Raw genomic sequence first — 17,294 nt, forward strand, 5'->3', positions numbered from 1 at the left:
ACACACAATGGAATACTACTCGGCTGTAAGAACAAACACACTACAAACACATGTGATAACATGGATGAATCTTGAGAACCTTATTTTGAGTGAAGCAACCCAGACATTGAAGGACAAATACTACATGACCTCAATGATATGAAATAAACAAGCTGCCCTAGATAGCAAGAGACTGAACGGTAGGCTTACAGGAAATCGGAGGGTGGAGGAAGGATATGAGCCGATGTCTGCAGGGGTGGAACTTAAGACGAGATGGTGGTAAGTATGAACACAAAGAAGAGATAAAATGGGGGCAAGGGGTTGCCTTTGGTTGGGGCTTTACGGGTTTGAGGGTGGCTGGGGAGGGACGGTTGGGTAATGTTGCCCAAAAGTGGGGGGAGGGAGGGGTAGCATACGAACACAGGAGAGGGTTAGGAGGTGGTGGAGAGTAAAATGCCGAGAAAATCATATCAAAATATAATAAAGAGGGTTACCTGTTTAGAATGCTCGGAGGGGAGGGTCTGATGCAGGACGGGCTCCTGGGGAATGTCTAAATGCTCATTCTGCCAGAGTGGGTGACACCATGGCGTAGAATCCCAAGTAGTGAGAGTGGGGGTGGACCCACATCCTGGGGAGGACTAATGCCACCAAATAGAGGGAACTCTATCCCTCGAAAGAAAGGGTGGCTCCCAGGGCATTGGGGCAGATGAGCAAGTTAGGCCCTAAACACTATTCCATCTATCTCTGGAAGTGGCTCCTCAGGAAACGGAGGTTGACTGTCACTGTGGGCACCAAGGTGGAAGGGAAAATGGACGTTAAATGTGTGGAACCAAAGTAAATGGGGGGCAAGGGAGGAGTTTCTTGAGAGTACACAAGGATGGATATAAAACATGTAATATTACACCATAACATATAGGAGACGACAGACTGATAATGTAAACCATAATGTAAAACATAGGAGAACTAAAAATGTAAAGAACTGTGTATCCTAAAGTATGCACCATAATGTAAGCACAGATATTACCATGTTAGAAAGCTAATATCTCAGACTCTGTACATCACCTTAAGTAAATATGATGCGAATAGGGTGTAAGAGTATCGCTGTGGAAGGAAAAAGGTGTTGTGGTGGATGTATGGGAGTGCTGTATATTATATATATGCATTGCTGTGGTCTAGGACTCCTATGAAGAAACGCTGAATAATTGGGGGGGGGGGGAAAGGATAGGATGTGGAATTTTTTCAAGTCAACATTCTTTATCTAAGTTCTTTATCTAACTTTATCCAAGTTCTTTATCTATCCTTTAAACCCATCGCTATATGCCATTCCCTAGTAAGGGACCATGACATTATATTGGGCTTCAAATTTCGGGGAGTTCTGGATCACAGAGTGTTTCAACAATGGCAATGGAGGGATACTGGTATGGGATACCAATGACAGGTGATATATGGCTGACAGGGAGCTGTACAGAACATATGTCCAGGGTGCATGGTAATGATTGGATATACTCATAGTGGCAACAATTAAAAACCCAGCAGGGGGGTTACTGGGTTCCTGGCCAGTGGTGCTCTGTCGTGGTCCCTAGGGGAGCAGCGATAGTCTCCCAGGTACAGCGGCGGGGACCGGGAGGGAGTTAGGGTTCAACAGTGAGCACCTGACGCTAATGACTATGCTTGTGAGCTGATAAACCTAAAATAAGAACAAGGCCTAGAGCAACATTGTGCCTGGGAATTTCCTCCTGTCAGCCTTCATGTTACTCAAATGTGGCCAGTCTCGAAGCCAAACTCAGCATGTAAATGCAATGCCTTCCCTCCAGCGTGGGACATGACACCCGGGGATGAGCCTCCCTGGCAACGAGGGACCACTATCAAATACCAACTGATGATGCAACTGGAAAAGGACCTTATATGGAAGGTTCAATGCGGATCAGCAGAATATCCATGTCTACATAAAACAACATGACTTTAAAATGCTGTTTGACCTAAAGTAAGGGGGAAATGGAAAGGAGAAATGAGTTTATATGGCTACGAGTTTCTAAAAAAGAGTCTGGAGGCTGGCAGAAGGATTGCCCTCATGCACAACTGAGCAGAGTCAGAGAGACAGATAAAGCAGATACAACCCCCAGATATTGGTTCCTATGAAGGCTAAAGAGACCCATGAGAGTTATGGTCATGGCCGATGGGGTTTACTACCAGGGCAGATGGCCCCTCTCTGGAAATGGTGTTTATGTGTGATGAATCTGGACTCAGATGGGATCTCCCTTCATAAGACTTTCATACTAATCTGCTGGAGGTGCAGTTAATGTTGGGGTTTAAGATATAGTTAGGGGATTTGAATCTCTGGACTGATAATGTGATAGCCAGGTCCTGAGCCTCAACAGACTCCAGCACCTACAATCTGATTTATTGGACTTACCACACTCAGCTAAGATGGAGTTGAAGAAGGACAATCACCACACCATGGAGCCTAGAGTGATTACAACTGAAAATGGGAGGATGGCAGCCAGCATCCATGTGGAATCTGAGCCTCCTCTTGACATAGAGGTGCAATGGACACAACCAATCCAATGTCCACATAGAAGAGGTGGCATTGGATTGGGAAAAGTGGACATGGTGGACGATGGTTATGGGGAAGGACAGGAAGAGATGAGAGGTGGGGGCGTATTTGGGACGTGGAGCTGCCCTGGATGGCGCCTCGGGGGTGATCACCGGACATCGTGGATCCTCACAGGGCCCACTGGATGGAATGGAGGAGAGTATGGGCCATGATGTGGACCATTGTCTATGAGGTGCAGAGGTGCCCAAAGATGTACTTACCAAATCCAATGGATGTGTCATGATGATGGGAACGAGTGTTGTTGGGGAGGGAGAGGGGGGGTGGGGGGGTGGGGTTGAATGGGACCTCACATATATATTTTTATGTAATATTATTACAAAGTCAATAAAAAATAAAATAAAAAAAAAGAAAGGAAAAAAAAAAAAGAAAATTATTTGTGAGCTTGCATTTGACAAAAGCAATTGACATTAGTTTCAATTATACCAATATAAAATTCTAAGAGTATAAATTTTGATGACAAATGAATTTGCAGAAGCCTGCACAAGAAAATCCTATGATCAATGAAGATGTCATATTAATAAAATATTATTTATCATCTTTAAAAAAAAAAATAATCATAAATGTAAAATGTTTAACAATTCAAGGTATTGGTGATAGGGTGAGGTATGAGGGTCCTGTATGATGTTATATATATTTGTTTTGTAAATTCACAACTATTATTATATACTTCATGTTTATGTATGCTTATGTATGAGTGGTATACTTTAATAAATTAAAAAAAAATTTTTTTAAAGCATGGGAAAAAAAAATAAAAATAAAAAAAAAATAAAAAAAAAATACATGAGTCATAGAACTTTAAACCAAACCATATTCACTAGAGAGATTATTTTATTTGAAAAAAAAAACCAGACGATTAGGAAGAAAAGTATTTGTAGGCAAATTCCTCCCTTGATTTAGTACAGTAAATTATCCTCCCTTTGTTGAATGATTATTAAATGAAAAGAAAACAAAACCTAAAATGAAACCACAGGATTTTTTCTACCTTGATACAAAGATTACCTGAGGAAGTATGATTTTCTTTTGCAATATTATTATATTGAAAAACAATTAGGGGAGTGAGTGTAGCTCGGCGGTTGAGCATGTATTTCCCATGTACGAGGTCCTGGGCTCAATCCCCAATCCCTCCTCAAAAATAAAAACAAAAAAATAAAAAGAATTCATGTAACATACAATTTATCCTTTTAAGGTGCACAATTCATTTTCAATATATTAACAAGGCTGTGCAAACATCCTTAGTACCTATTTCAAGAAAATTTCTATCACCACAAAACAAAATCCCATTACCTTTTAGCCATCACTCCTAATTGAACTATCCAGCTATCCCCTGGTAAACCTGCATTTAATTTCTGTCTCAAAAGATTTCCTTATTCTTTCAATTTAATAAAAATGCAATCACTCAGTATGTTCCTTTTTTTCCCTCACTTATTTAACTGAACATGTTTTCAAGGTTCAGCCATTTTGTAGCATATAAAAGTACTCTATTCTTTTTTATGGCTGAATTATATCTAACTTTATGAAAATACAAAATTTGTTTATCCAATCCACTGTTGATTGACATTTAGGTTTTTTCCAATTTTAATTATTATGATTAATGCTGCCATGGGCATTCCAGTACAAGTTTTTGCAAGAATTTATGACTTCATTACTCTTTGGCACATACCTAAAATTTAAATTGCAGAGTCTTATGGTAATTCTATGATTTAAATATTGATATAACTGCAAGATGATTTCCCCAGCTACTGCACCATTCTAAATGCCCACTAGCAATAAATGGGAGCTCCGATTTATCCACATTGTCATCAAAACTTGTTATTTTCCTTATTCATTATTATGATTTTAGTGGGTGAAAAGTGTTTTCTGATTGTGGCTTTGATTTTCATTTTCCTAATGATTAATGATTCTGAGTATCTTATCATAAACTTTCTTTGTTTGTATATCTTCTTTGGTGAAAACGTTATTCAAATCATTTTTTCCATTAAAAAAACTGGATTATCTTTTAATTGTCGATATGTTAGATTTTTTTATATATACTTTTGTTTTTAAACACTTCCTAGATAACAGATTTGCAAATATTTTCTACTATTCTCTAGGTTGTCTTTTCATTTTATTTTATTTTTTTTAAGTTTTCATTTTGAAATAATTTCAAACCAACAGGAAAGTTGCAAAAATAATACAAAACCCACGCAGGGCACTCTAACATACTCCCAGACCCCCATTCCCAGATACTCATATCTGCTGATTTAAAAATTTTGCCACCTTTGTTGTATCATTCTATCATCTATATCTTCCTATTTATCTATCTATCTAAGTTATTCTAAAGATTTGAGAGAAGTTTGCACACAGCATATTTCTTGAGTGCACAATACTTCCATGTACATTTTCTATGAACAAATATATTCACTTATGTAATCACCTTAACTGCAGTTATCAAGTTCAAGATATTTTTTAAAAGTTTTTATTTTTTTTATTTTAAAAGAGTTTTAGATTAAATAAACGTTACATAGAAAATATAAAGGATTCCCCTATACCCAAAACTTCCCTTTCTGACACTTTCCCCCATTAACAACATCTTTCAATTAGTATAGTATATTTGTTACAATTGATGAACATATATTTAAGCATTGGCTACTAACCATGGTCTATAGTTTACAATATGGTTTATACTTTGGACAGTGCAATTTTATACATTTTGACAAAATGTATAATGGCTGGTATCCGTCATTTTAATATGCAGAATGATTCCAATGTCTCAAAAATGCCCATGTTACACCTATTCTTCCCTCTCCATCCCCTAAGAGATTCTGGTGACCACTGTCATTATATCAATATTACAAGTTCTTCCATTACTAAAATAATAATGTCTACTATAGTCCATAGTGGCATTCCCTCCTTATATTTTTTTCATTCCTCTCTCTTGAGAATTTTGGGATGGTGATGCCAATTTTGCTTCTAATTGAGAGAGGGATTTGATCCAAAAGGATATATGGATGGAATTGTCTTGTTTGCAGTTGAAGCTATTCTCTACTTCTTGACGTGGAGGCGGTCAGTCATCATCCTTTTTTCAGTTGTCTTGGGTGAGTTTGAAGAAATGGAGAGTAGATATTGGCTGCAAATCTGTTGAGATTCAAGTCTCACCTGGCATATGAAGGGCCAGAAGTTTTAAGTCTCTGAGACATACATTTAATCGCTATAGTGTTAATTATAGGTTCAAATAAATGGGATAGAAGAACCATATGTTGGAATAGTATAATTGAGTCTAACTCTGATACATTGTTGAGATGTATATTACCAAATATTACAAGATAAGTTCCACTGATAATGTGCCAATTTCCTGGGATTGTCTTCCTGCCTATAGTGTCTAGAGGTCTTTAGATCCCCCAGCAGTACCCCTATTTGAGACACTGTTTACAGTGATAGAAAGAGACTCTCCTGAGGTGTGTATAAGCATAACCTTTGGAATGACTTCCTGACTATGTTTGAAATCTCTTAGCCATAAAAATTCATTTGCATTTGCTATTTCCCCCTGTTTTCTAGGTCTTTCTCCAATTGTAACATTAGTTGGCACTTGGTATTAACTCCTCATTGGCAGGGAGGCTTATCCCTGGGAGTCATGTCCCATGTTGGGGGGAGGGCATTGAATTTACATGCTGAGTGTGGCCTAGAGAGAGGCCATATTTGAGCAACAAGGAGGCCCTCAGGAGGTAACTCTTTGGAAATATATATTACCAGACAAAGTTTCAAAAGGAGCAAGGTTCATAAGTGCAATCATCGACATCAGTGAACTAGCTCATTAGTTCACCCTCTTTTGCTAAGTATTGCCCATGTACTCCAGAGATTCTCACCACTTCATGAGAGAATGTAGCGGATTTTGCCAGTATGGGAATTCAATATTCCATGGGTTATTCTGTGGGTCTCCACCCACTGAGACAATACTCCATGACCACATGAATACACTTGCACTCCATAGAGGCATGCCCCAGGTGCATCCGTACTTACACATCCCACCCACCACTGACACTCCAGACCAGTGAACCTTCTCTATCACAGCTGCAACCCCTCTGCAACCCAAAACTTTCCCCAAAACTGTCAACAAAAATAATAATAAATTTTAAAAATAAGGCTCAAAAATTTAATATTGATATGAAATTTACATTCTATTTTCCCTTTTTTTTCTCATTTACCAATAATGTTCTTTTGAGCCTTTTTTCCTCCATTATTAGATACTATCCAGTATCTTGTATTGCATTTAATTGTCATTAACTCTTTAATTTTTCTTTCCTTTTTGAATGGTGGAAACACATACAACATAAAACTTCCCATTGCAATCTCTCCCAAGCATACCATTCAATGAGATTAATCACACATATAATATTGTGGAACCCTCCTCTCAAACTATTATTAGAATTTTTCCTTCACCCTAAAAAGAAACCTTGCACACACTTTGCATTAATTCCCCATTGCTCTTTCCCCCTTCCCTGGTAACCTGTACTCTACTTTCTGTCCCTAAGAGTTTGGATATTCTCTGATGTTTACTTTGGGGTAACCACAGAGATTAAAGTTAACAGTCAGAATCTATAACAATCTCATTTGCTTTGATACCAATTAAACAACTTCAGTATCATACAGAAACTATATCCCTATTCTCCTCTGTCTCCCACCTTGATGTAGTTCTTGTAGAAAATTACATATTCATATGACTACAAAAGCACTGATTTATTATTACATTTTAGACACTGTAAAAAGTAAAAACTTGAGTTACAAATTAAAAATAGAGAGTTACAGGAATTTTTATGTATCCAGGCCATTATCTCTACTGGAGATCTTTATTTCTTCATGTGACTTGAGTCAATTTTCTAGTGTCCTTTCCTTTCAATGCATAGAATTCCGTTTACCATTTCTCACAGGGCAGGGCTACTGGTGATAGTCACCCAGCTTTTGTTTATCTGAGAATGTCTTAATTCCTTGTTCATTTTTGAATGACATTTTTTTGGGATATAGAATCTTTGAATTTTTTTGGTTTTCAGCACTTTAAATATGTCTTCCTATTACCTTCTTACCTCCATGGTTTCCAATGAGAAATAAGCAATTAATCTTATTTAGGCACCCTTGTTTATGGCACATTGCTATTCTCTTACAGCTTTCAGAACTCTACTTCTACCTTCAGGGTTTGGCAGTTTGATTATAACATGGCACATTGTGAGTCTACTTGGCTTTATCCTGTTTGTAATTCCTTGAATATCATGAATGTATATAATAATGACTTCTTTTTTTTAATTTGGTAAGTTATCAGCCTTCATTTCTTTGTCTTTGAATATTGTTTCTGTTCCTTTCTCTCTTCTCCTTCTAGGACTTCCACACTGCATATATTGGTACACCTGATTGTGTTCCACAGATTCTTCAGGATTTGATCACTTTTCTTCATTCTTTCCTTTTCCTACTCAGAAAGGATGATTTCAATTGTTTGATTTTTAAGTAAGTTCACTACTTCTTTCTTCATCATCTCCATTCATCAAGTTTTATAGGTTTTACCAAATTGTATAATGGTCTGTAACTGTCATTGCAGTATCATGCAGAACAATTTCAATGCCCTAAAAATGCCCTATGTTCCATCTATTCTTCCCTTCCCCTTCCTTCAGAATATCTGGTAGCCACTATTTATATATCAATGCTCAAGTTCTTTCCATTACTATAACAATAATGAGTTTACTAGTCCAAGGTTTTATTCTCCATTTATATTTCTTATTCCTCAATCTTGAGGATTTAGGGATGCCATATTATATTGATCCTGCCATGTTAGAGAGAGGACTACAGGAAAACAGATAAGCCTCAAAAGGTTGAGAGAGAGGACCTAGAAACAAGAAACAATAGATCACAGGGGTATGAAAAGAAATCCATGAGGGGCTGTGCCCACAGTTTAGCCCATGACCTAAGACACGAGTCCCACCATATGACTGATTGCCATGTGGCAGGATGTGAGGATCATCAATAGCTGACTTTGGTGAGAAAGCATATCTTACAGCACATTTATTTTGACATTTCAAGGCCTTGGAATTATATGTTTTACCCTAAATAAATTCTTCATTATAGGAGCAACCAATGCCTTCCAAATCCTGGGCTGGGCTCAAGGGTGGGCTTATACTTTTACCTGGCCCTCACAGTCTCTGCTGGCTGCATGGCCCAGGAATCACTGTTGAACCCACAAAGCTGTGCATTTCCAGACCTGGATATACATTGCACTGCTTTGGGTGACACCTTTGTTGGATTTACTATACAGTCTTTATCAACATCTACTTTCAGCTGTGGAACTGAAGACAATTGATGATGAGATGATGGCAGCATAAATGAAGGTCATGTGATAGAGCAGAATGCTTCCCAGGAATTGCCATTGTAGAACACCCAGAGAGAAAAGTTTGATCTCAGCAGTCACATGGTGGAGAAAAAGATTGGGGGAAATGATAAAGATAAAGTTTCTCTCACCAATATCCCAAAGCAGGGCCGAAGTGATGGAGGGAAGAAAGTGAGAGAGAGAGCACCAAGAAAAAGCTGCCCTTTACTGTCAGAGCAAATTGAGAGCAGTCAGACATGGACAAAGATGACTCCATTTCAATCCATGTTGTTGCTCCACAAGGCTCGTGAGACCCTCCCAGAACCAGGGCATGAAACAGAGACTCCTAGAAGCAAGAAGAAAGAGAAGCAGTGTCCTGAATGGAAGAGGATGAAATATCCTCCCTTTCACATTTGGCCTACTCTTCAGCATGGTGCTGCCTGGGATATGAGCCTGCTACCCACTTCCCAAGTGCCTGCAAGTGGCACTCCTCATGCAGTTGACCACAGAGGAGTCAGCAAACAGTCTGGTGGAGACAACACCAAAGCATTCATAGCAGTCTACCACATGTCAAAAGGATACCTAAATTCACCTCAAAAATCAAAGATAAAGTCAAAAAGAGAAATGAGAAAGGAGTGTCACCCCTGCACTGTGAGGCCATATGTGGAGTTGCCTGACACATTAAGATCAGGGAGATTTCAGACATCAATGTTAAGGACTTTGCCGGCTGGACAGTGCTGCAGGAGGCTTGTAACTGAGGCTACTGTGTTGTCCCAAATCATGTGCTGAAATCAGCACAAAGGTCAATAACAAGGGCCTGTACCATGACAAGCCTTTGCATGATGCCTCCAATGACAGCCATTAAAAGGTGATGATGTTGTTGTTATGGAATGGAGGGAATCAGCAGCAAAGTAACAGAGAACTGAGACACCTTGAAAGTCACCAATTCACTGACAATGTTGACCCTGCTGCTAGGCAAAGGCAAATATGTTTCCAGGTAAGAGAGTTCAATGAAGATCTCAGAAGAAGAAGACACCCTGTCCTTTATACATTCCATGTTCATTGATGGCAATAACACAGACTCTGGCCTGCAAAGAGGCAGCCAAGTGGGGTTGGAGTCTTGTCAGAACAGAATGTTTCAGGAACTTGCAAGGCAGAAGATGTATGTACATCGATTTGGAGAGACAGTGACAAAAGTAGTACTTGCTAAAGATAGAATTGTGGTTTGTAAGTACAGAGGACAGATGCTGTTGGAGGCAGGACCCTTCCCACTAGGGTTGGCTGCCACAGTGTTCCCTGAGAACTGTCAGTTGTGCAGTGGGATTCCTGGGCCCTACTATCCCCAGATGCATGGTTCCAAGGTCTGTGTCCCTTAAGCCTCCATAGTTGGTATTCCACGAACCTACATACCCTGAGTCTGCAGTGTCTTGGACTTCCCTTTCCGGATTCCAGCACGCCCAGAGGTTTGGGATTGCCATAGCCCTCTGATTTTGGGCTGAATCTGTGAGTGCAAGTGATTTGGTGGGGGGTGCAACAGAAGGGCCTGGCAAGCTGTGGGTTGAATTTTCTGACCCCGCCCCCCCTTTATTTATTCATTTTTTGCACTTGGAAGAGCATACCGGCTGACTTGGGGAGAGTCTGGGAAGAGAGGAGTGGTGAATCTGCTGACAAACCTCAATTCACCTAAACACCCTGGGATAGGAAACGTGGTCTGGGAGAAGGTGGAGTCAGAAAATCAACTAACCCTCTCATAGCATACCTAAAGGAAAGGGAATGTAGGAGGTGCTTTCCAAGCTTCCAATAGCATACTTGGGGTCCTGGTGAAATTTGGGTGTTCTCTCTCTAGAAATTAAGAGTGATTGTTTTCCATGCAGAGCTGGATCAACAAGGACCCACTTTAATCTCCTACCATAACTTTCAGGCAGCTTTCCTGCTGCCTGGGAGAGAGGGAAGTGAGGAAGGGAGAAAGGGGGAACATCAGATCCCTAAGTGATTTATTTACCTACAAAAATGATTCCTTGCTTGAAACTTTGTATAGTATTTTGTTGGATTGTCTTCTTGTTTTTCCTTCCTCTTTATTCCCCCAAGGCCTTTTATCTTGCTTTTTTCTTTTTTTTTCTCTTTCTTTTTTCTTGCTTGATTCCCCCCTCCATTCTGTTCCTTTTATTTCTTCCTTTCTTTCCTTTCTTTTTTATTCTTTTTACATTAGGTGCTGCAGGGAGCATGTCACATTTGCTGTATTCCCTCATGCTCCATTTGCTCTTTTCTGTGTGTTTTGATTTTGGCCACCAACACTATTCTCTTTCCTCTACATCTCTCTATCCTCTATCATGTATTGTTTCTCTTACATTAGACCTCTCTTCGACTGACCCCTATTTTTCTGAATTTTTATTTCTAATACCTTTGTTCTCTTTTCTGTCTTATATTTACTCTTTGTGTTATTGTCCTTTCTTTTCTCTTTCCCTCTCTACTGAACACACAGGCCCTTAAATTCACACTATGTTCCTCCCCATATTCAGTTTAAACTGTCTCATTATATGTACTTTACTTTTCTTACTGTTGTAACTCTACATACCTAACATGAGTCCAATATCCATTCTCCTAAATCTCACCTGGTACCACTGTTAATATTTACGATCAATGCTATTATTATTCATTTTCTTTTCTTACTCATTTTGCTTTCTCTGGCCCTAATATTTTACTTCAAGTGAACTTAGCCAAAAACAAGAAAATAGAAAAAGAAGAAGAAAGTGACAAAGAGAAGACTTAACACACACACAAAAACAACAACTGATTAAACCCCAAGGTACACAAAGAAGCTAAGCAACTGATTAAAACAATCAAGATAAAATGATGACCAGATAACAAAAAAATCTAGAAACCAAACCAATAATCAGAAAAACATGTCCCAATCCAATGAACAAACTTAAAAACAGGAAGAGGAGCAGATCATCAAACTAGTAATTAAAGCTTTCAAAACATATATAAAGGATCAATTTGATGAAGTAGAAGAAGAGAATAAGAATATGAAGAAAATACTTGGGGAGAATACAAAAGAAATTACAATCATACTAAAAAAGACAACAGATATAATGGTGATTAACAGCAAAATTCAAGAAATCAAAAATACACTCCCAGTAAATAACAGCAGACTCAAAGAGGCAGAGGGATGAATTAGTGATGTGGAAGACAGTACATCTGAAATCAAACAGATAGTGGAACAGATCATCAAAAAGATAGAGGAAATCCAGCTAGAATTTAGGGATCTAAATGACAATGCAAAATATGCAAATACATGCATTATAGGCATCCCAGAAGGAGATAAGAAGGGAAAGAGGACAGAAGGGGTTTTGGAGGAAATAATGGCTGAAACTTTCCCAAACATATTGAGAGAGATGCATGTCCATGTTCAGGAAGCACAATGCACCTCAAATAGCATAAATCCCAACAGGCCTACCCCAAACATATACTTGTCAAATTATCCAATGCTCAAGACAAAAAATACTAAAAGCAGCAAGAGAAAAAATAACCATCACATACAAAGGAAGCTCCATAAGATAAAGTGCTGATTTCTCATCTGAAACCATGGAGGCAAGAAGGCAGTTGTATGACATAGTCAAGGTACTAAAAGAAAAAGTTACTAAAGGGAGTTCTGCAGGAAGAAAGAAAAAACAACAAGAGAGACAGAGTGTAAGAGGAACTAAAAGAATAAAAACAGAAAAAATCAAACTAAATATGACAAACACAAATACAAAGAAAATATGGCTAATATAAGAAATTCCTATTAAGTAATAAAACTGAATGTCAATGGACTAAACTCACCTGTGAAGAGACTCAGACTAGAAGATAGGATAAGGAAAAATGACCCATCTATATGCTGTCTACAAGAAACATATCTTAGACCCAGGGATTCAAGGAGGTTGAAAGTGAATGGCTGGAAAACAATCATACAAGCAAAGAAAAACCAAAAAAGGGCAGGATTCTGAAAAAAGAATCAATAAAGAAACAAAGACTTTGAGGAAATCACAAAAGAAATTAATAACTACATTGAAAATAATGAAAATGTTAACAGCATATCCAAATGTATGGGATACAGCAAAAGCAGTACTGGGAGGGAAATTTATAGGAATAAATTGATACAACAAAAAAGAAGAAAGAACTGCAATTGAAGAACTAACTGCATACCTGGAAGAATTAGTAAAAAAAAAAAATAACAACAAACTAACTCCAAACGAAGAAGAAAGAAATAACAAAGATCAGAGCAGAACTAAATTAAATAGATAATAAGAAAGCACTTGAAAAAATAAACAAAATCAAGAGCTGGTTCTTTGAGAAGATCAATAAAATTGACAAGGAGATATCACCACCGACTCCACAGAAATAAAGACTATCATAAGAGGTACTTTGAAAAACTATATTCCAACAAAAACAACAATTTAGAGCAAATGGCAAATTCCTAAAAACACATAAGAAGCCTATATTGACAAAAGAACAAATTGATGACCTCCACAAACCAATCACTAATAAAGAGATAGAATGTGTCATTAAAAACCTCCCAAATAAGAAGAGCCCTGGACCAGATGGGTTCATAGGTGAATTTTTACAAACATTCGAGAAAGAACTAACACCAATCTTGCTTAAACACTTCCAAAAAAAGGAAACAGAAGGAACATTGCCTAACTCATTCTATAATGCCAACATTACTCTAGTACAAAGCCAAACAAAAACACCACAAGAAAGGAAAATTACAGCCCAATCTCTCTAATGAACCTAGACTGTAAAATCATCAACAAAATACTTGCTAATTGCATTCAACAACACATTAAATGAATTATACACCATGACAAAGTGGAACTCACTCCTGGCATGCAAGGATGGTTCAACATAAGAAAATCAATGCAATAAACCATATAAACACATTTAAGTTGAAAAAATTTCATCATCATATCTATAGATGCAAAAAAAGCATTTGAAAAAATAAAGCACACTTTCCTGACAAAAACTGCAAAAGATAGGAATAGAAGGAAACTTTCTGAACATGATAAAGGGTACATATGAAAAACCCACAGCTAACATCATTTACAATGGTGAAATCATAAAATCTTTCCCTCTAAGATCAGGAACTAAACAAAAATGCCCATTATCACCCCCTTCTATTCAATATTGTGTTAGAAGTACTTGCTCGAGCACTGAGGACAGAACCAGACATAAAAGGTATCCAAATTGGAAAAGAAGAAATCAAAATTTCACTATTTGCAGATGACTTGATCCTATACAGAGAAAACCCTGAGAAGTCTACAACAAAAAGATTCCAGAACTTATAAATGAGTTCAGTAAAGTAGCAGGTTATAAGACCAATGTGCAAAAATCAGTAGCATCTCTGTACTCCAATAATGAACAATCTCAGGAGGAAATCAAAATCAAATACCATTCACAATAGTAATTAAAAATATCAAATACCTAAGAATAAATTTCACTTACAATATAAAAGACTTATACACAGAAAACTACATAACACTGTTCAAGGAATCAAAGAAGAACTAAGTAAGTGGAAGAATATTCCCTGTTCATGAATAGAAAGACTAAATATTATTAAGATCACTATCCTACCAAAACTGGTCTACAGATTCAATGCAATCCCAATAAAAATCAACACAGCATTCTTTTATCAACTAGTGAAACTAAGTATGAAATTTATTTGGAAAGGGAACACATCCTGAATAGCCAAAGACATACTGAAAAGGATAAATGAAATTGGTGGAATCACACTACCTGAATTTAAAGCATACTACAAACCTACAGAAGTAAAAATGGCATGGTATTGCCACAAAGATAGGCACACTGACCAATGGAACCATATTTAGAGTATTGATATAGAGCCTCATATATACAGCCATATGGTATTTGACAAGGCCACCAAACCCTATCAACTGGGAGAGAATGGGCTCTTCAAAAAATGGTGCATGGAAAACTGGACATCCATATGTAAAAGAATGAAAGAGAATTACCAACTCACACCTTATACAAAAATCAACTCGGATGAATCAGAGACCTAAATACAAGAGCCAAGACATAAAGACATTGGAAAGCAATGTAAGAAAGCATCTACAGGAACTTGTAATAGGAAATGGCTTTGTGAACTTCACACAAAAAGCACAAGCAGCAAAGGAACAAATAGCTAAAAGGGACTTCCTCAAACTTAAAGCATTCTTCACCTCAAAGGAGTTTGTCAAGAAAGTGAAAAGAGTGCCTACACAATGGGAGAAAATATTTGATAACCATATATCTGAAAGGAGACTTAAATCTTGCATACATAAAGAACTCCTATATCTTGACAATAAAAAAAGACAAACAGCATGTTTCAAAATGGGAAAATGATTTGAACAGATACTTCTCCAAAGAAGATATACAAATGACTAATAAACACATGAAAAATGCTTAAAATCACTGGCTATTATGGAAGTGCAAATCAAAACAACAATGAGATACCAACTTGCTACCATAAAATAGGTAGCTCTCAAAAAATCAGAAGACTACAATTGTTGGAGATGATGTGGAGGAATGGGAACACTCATCCACTGCTGATGGGAATGCATAAGGATCCAGCCATTCTTGAGGACAGTTTGGTGTTTTCTCAAAAAACTAGCTCTAGATTTGCCATATGGCCCAGCAATTCCACTGCTGGGTATATACTCAGTAGAACTGAAATCAAGGACACAATCTGATATATGCATAAAAATGTTCATAGCAGCACTATTCACTATTGTCAAAAGTTTGAATCAACCCATTGACAGATGAATTGATAAATAAAATGTGGTATATACATACAATGGAATACTACTCATCTATAAGAACAAATGCATTACAAACACATATGATAACTTGGATGAATCTAGAGGAAATTATGTTGAGTGAAGCAACCCAGGCATTGAAGGACAAATACTACATGATGTCTCTGATATGAAATATGTAAACCAAGCTGCCTCAGAGTGCTAGAGACTGGATGATAAACTTAAAGGAAGTTAAGGGGAAGGGGAAGGTTTTGAACTGACACCTACATGGGTGAGATCTATGATAACCTGGAAGTATTTGTACAGGGAAGGAATAAAATGGGGACATAAGGAAAACTTTGGGTGGAGCTTTGTGGGCTTGAGGGGAGCTAGGGAAGAGAGAACGGGTCTGATGGCACAAGAAATTGGGAAGATGGTAGGGAAACTTTTGAAAGTAGGAGATTATCAGGTATGTGGTTAAAATTATAATGTAGAGGAAACTCTTTGGAAAATATAATATTGGAGATTACCTGTTTACAATGCTTAAGTGGGTGCCATCTGACATATGGCAAGCTTCTAGGGAGTGTGTAAGTGCTCATTTTGTGTAGTGTGTTATATCATTGGGTGGAGACCCACACAATGAGAGTGAAGGTATACCCACATCCTGGGGACGACTGGTGTTCTCAAACAGAAGGAATGGTATCTCTCGAGAGAACTGGTAGCTCCCAATGACTTAGGGCATTCAATTATGTCAAGTCCTCAACATTTTTGCAAGTATCTCTGAATATGGTCTATCAAGTAATGAATATTGATTTTCACAGTGGACCCTGAGGGAAGGGGGAACAACTTGTTGAATATACGGAACCATTGTAACTGTGAGGCAACAGAAGTTTTCCACAATATTATACAATGATAGATATAAGACATGTTAAATTACACCAAATATGAATAAAGGTCTATAGGCTAAAATGTAAACCATAATGTAAAACAAGATAACTAAAAATTTAGAAAATTGTATATTCTAAAATATAAACCATAATTTCAATATCTGTACATCAGCTGCAGCAAATATAATATGCACATGTACAAAGATTATTGCTGGCAAAGGAAAAAAGGACTTGATGTTGGATATGTGGGAGTACCATATATTGTATATGTAAATTATTGTGATCTAAAACTTATGTGACAACAAAATTAATAATTAGAAAAAAAACAAAAGGATGTAGATACTGAGGAAGAAATGGAAGAAATTGCCTTGCCGCTGTACATACAGGGGAAGATGTATAGTAGTGATGAAAGGTAAAATATCAAAAACAAAGCTTTTTCACTGTTTTCATTTTTGATACCACAATTTATTTTATCTTTATTTATTTTTTATAAATTACTATGAATTCTAGACCTAACCTTTAAACCCATCACTATATTCCATTTTACTATTAATGGAACCTGGCAATATATTGGGCTTCCTTGTTGAAGAAGTTTTGGACTACAGAGATTTTCAACTATGGTGCGGGAGGAGCACTTGTGTGGGGGGTTATTGGTGGGGGGGATGGATGGGAGGGAGTTCTCCAGGGCATGTATAAAGGGTACATGGAAAGGTTTGGCC

The 17,294-nt window shown here is 37.5% G+C and overlaps 1 pseudogene; it reads left to right on the forward strand.

Moving 5' to 3' along the window:
- Nucleotides 1–10,294, forward strand: part of LOC111762967 (ankyrin repeat domain-containing protein 11-like) — a 29,413-nt pseudogene extending 19,119 nt beyond the window's left edge.
- Nucleotides 10,295–17,294: the final 7,000 nt, after the last annotated feature.

This window comes from Dasypus novemcinctus, chromosome X (genome assembly GCF_030445035.2).
Source record: "Dasypus novemcinctus isolate mDasNov1 chromosome X, mDasNov1.1.hap2, whole genome shotgun sequence".
Taxonomy (NCBI): domain Eukaryota; kingdom Metazoa; phylum Chordata; class Mammalia; order Cingulata; family Dasypodidae; genus Dasypus; species Dasypus novemcinctus.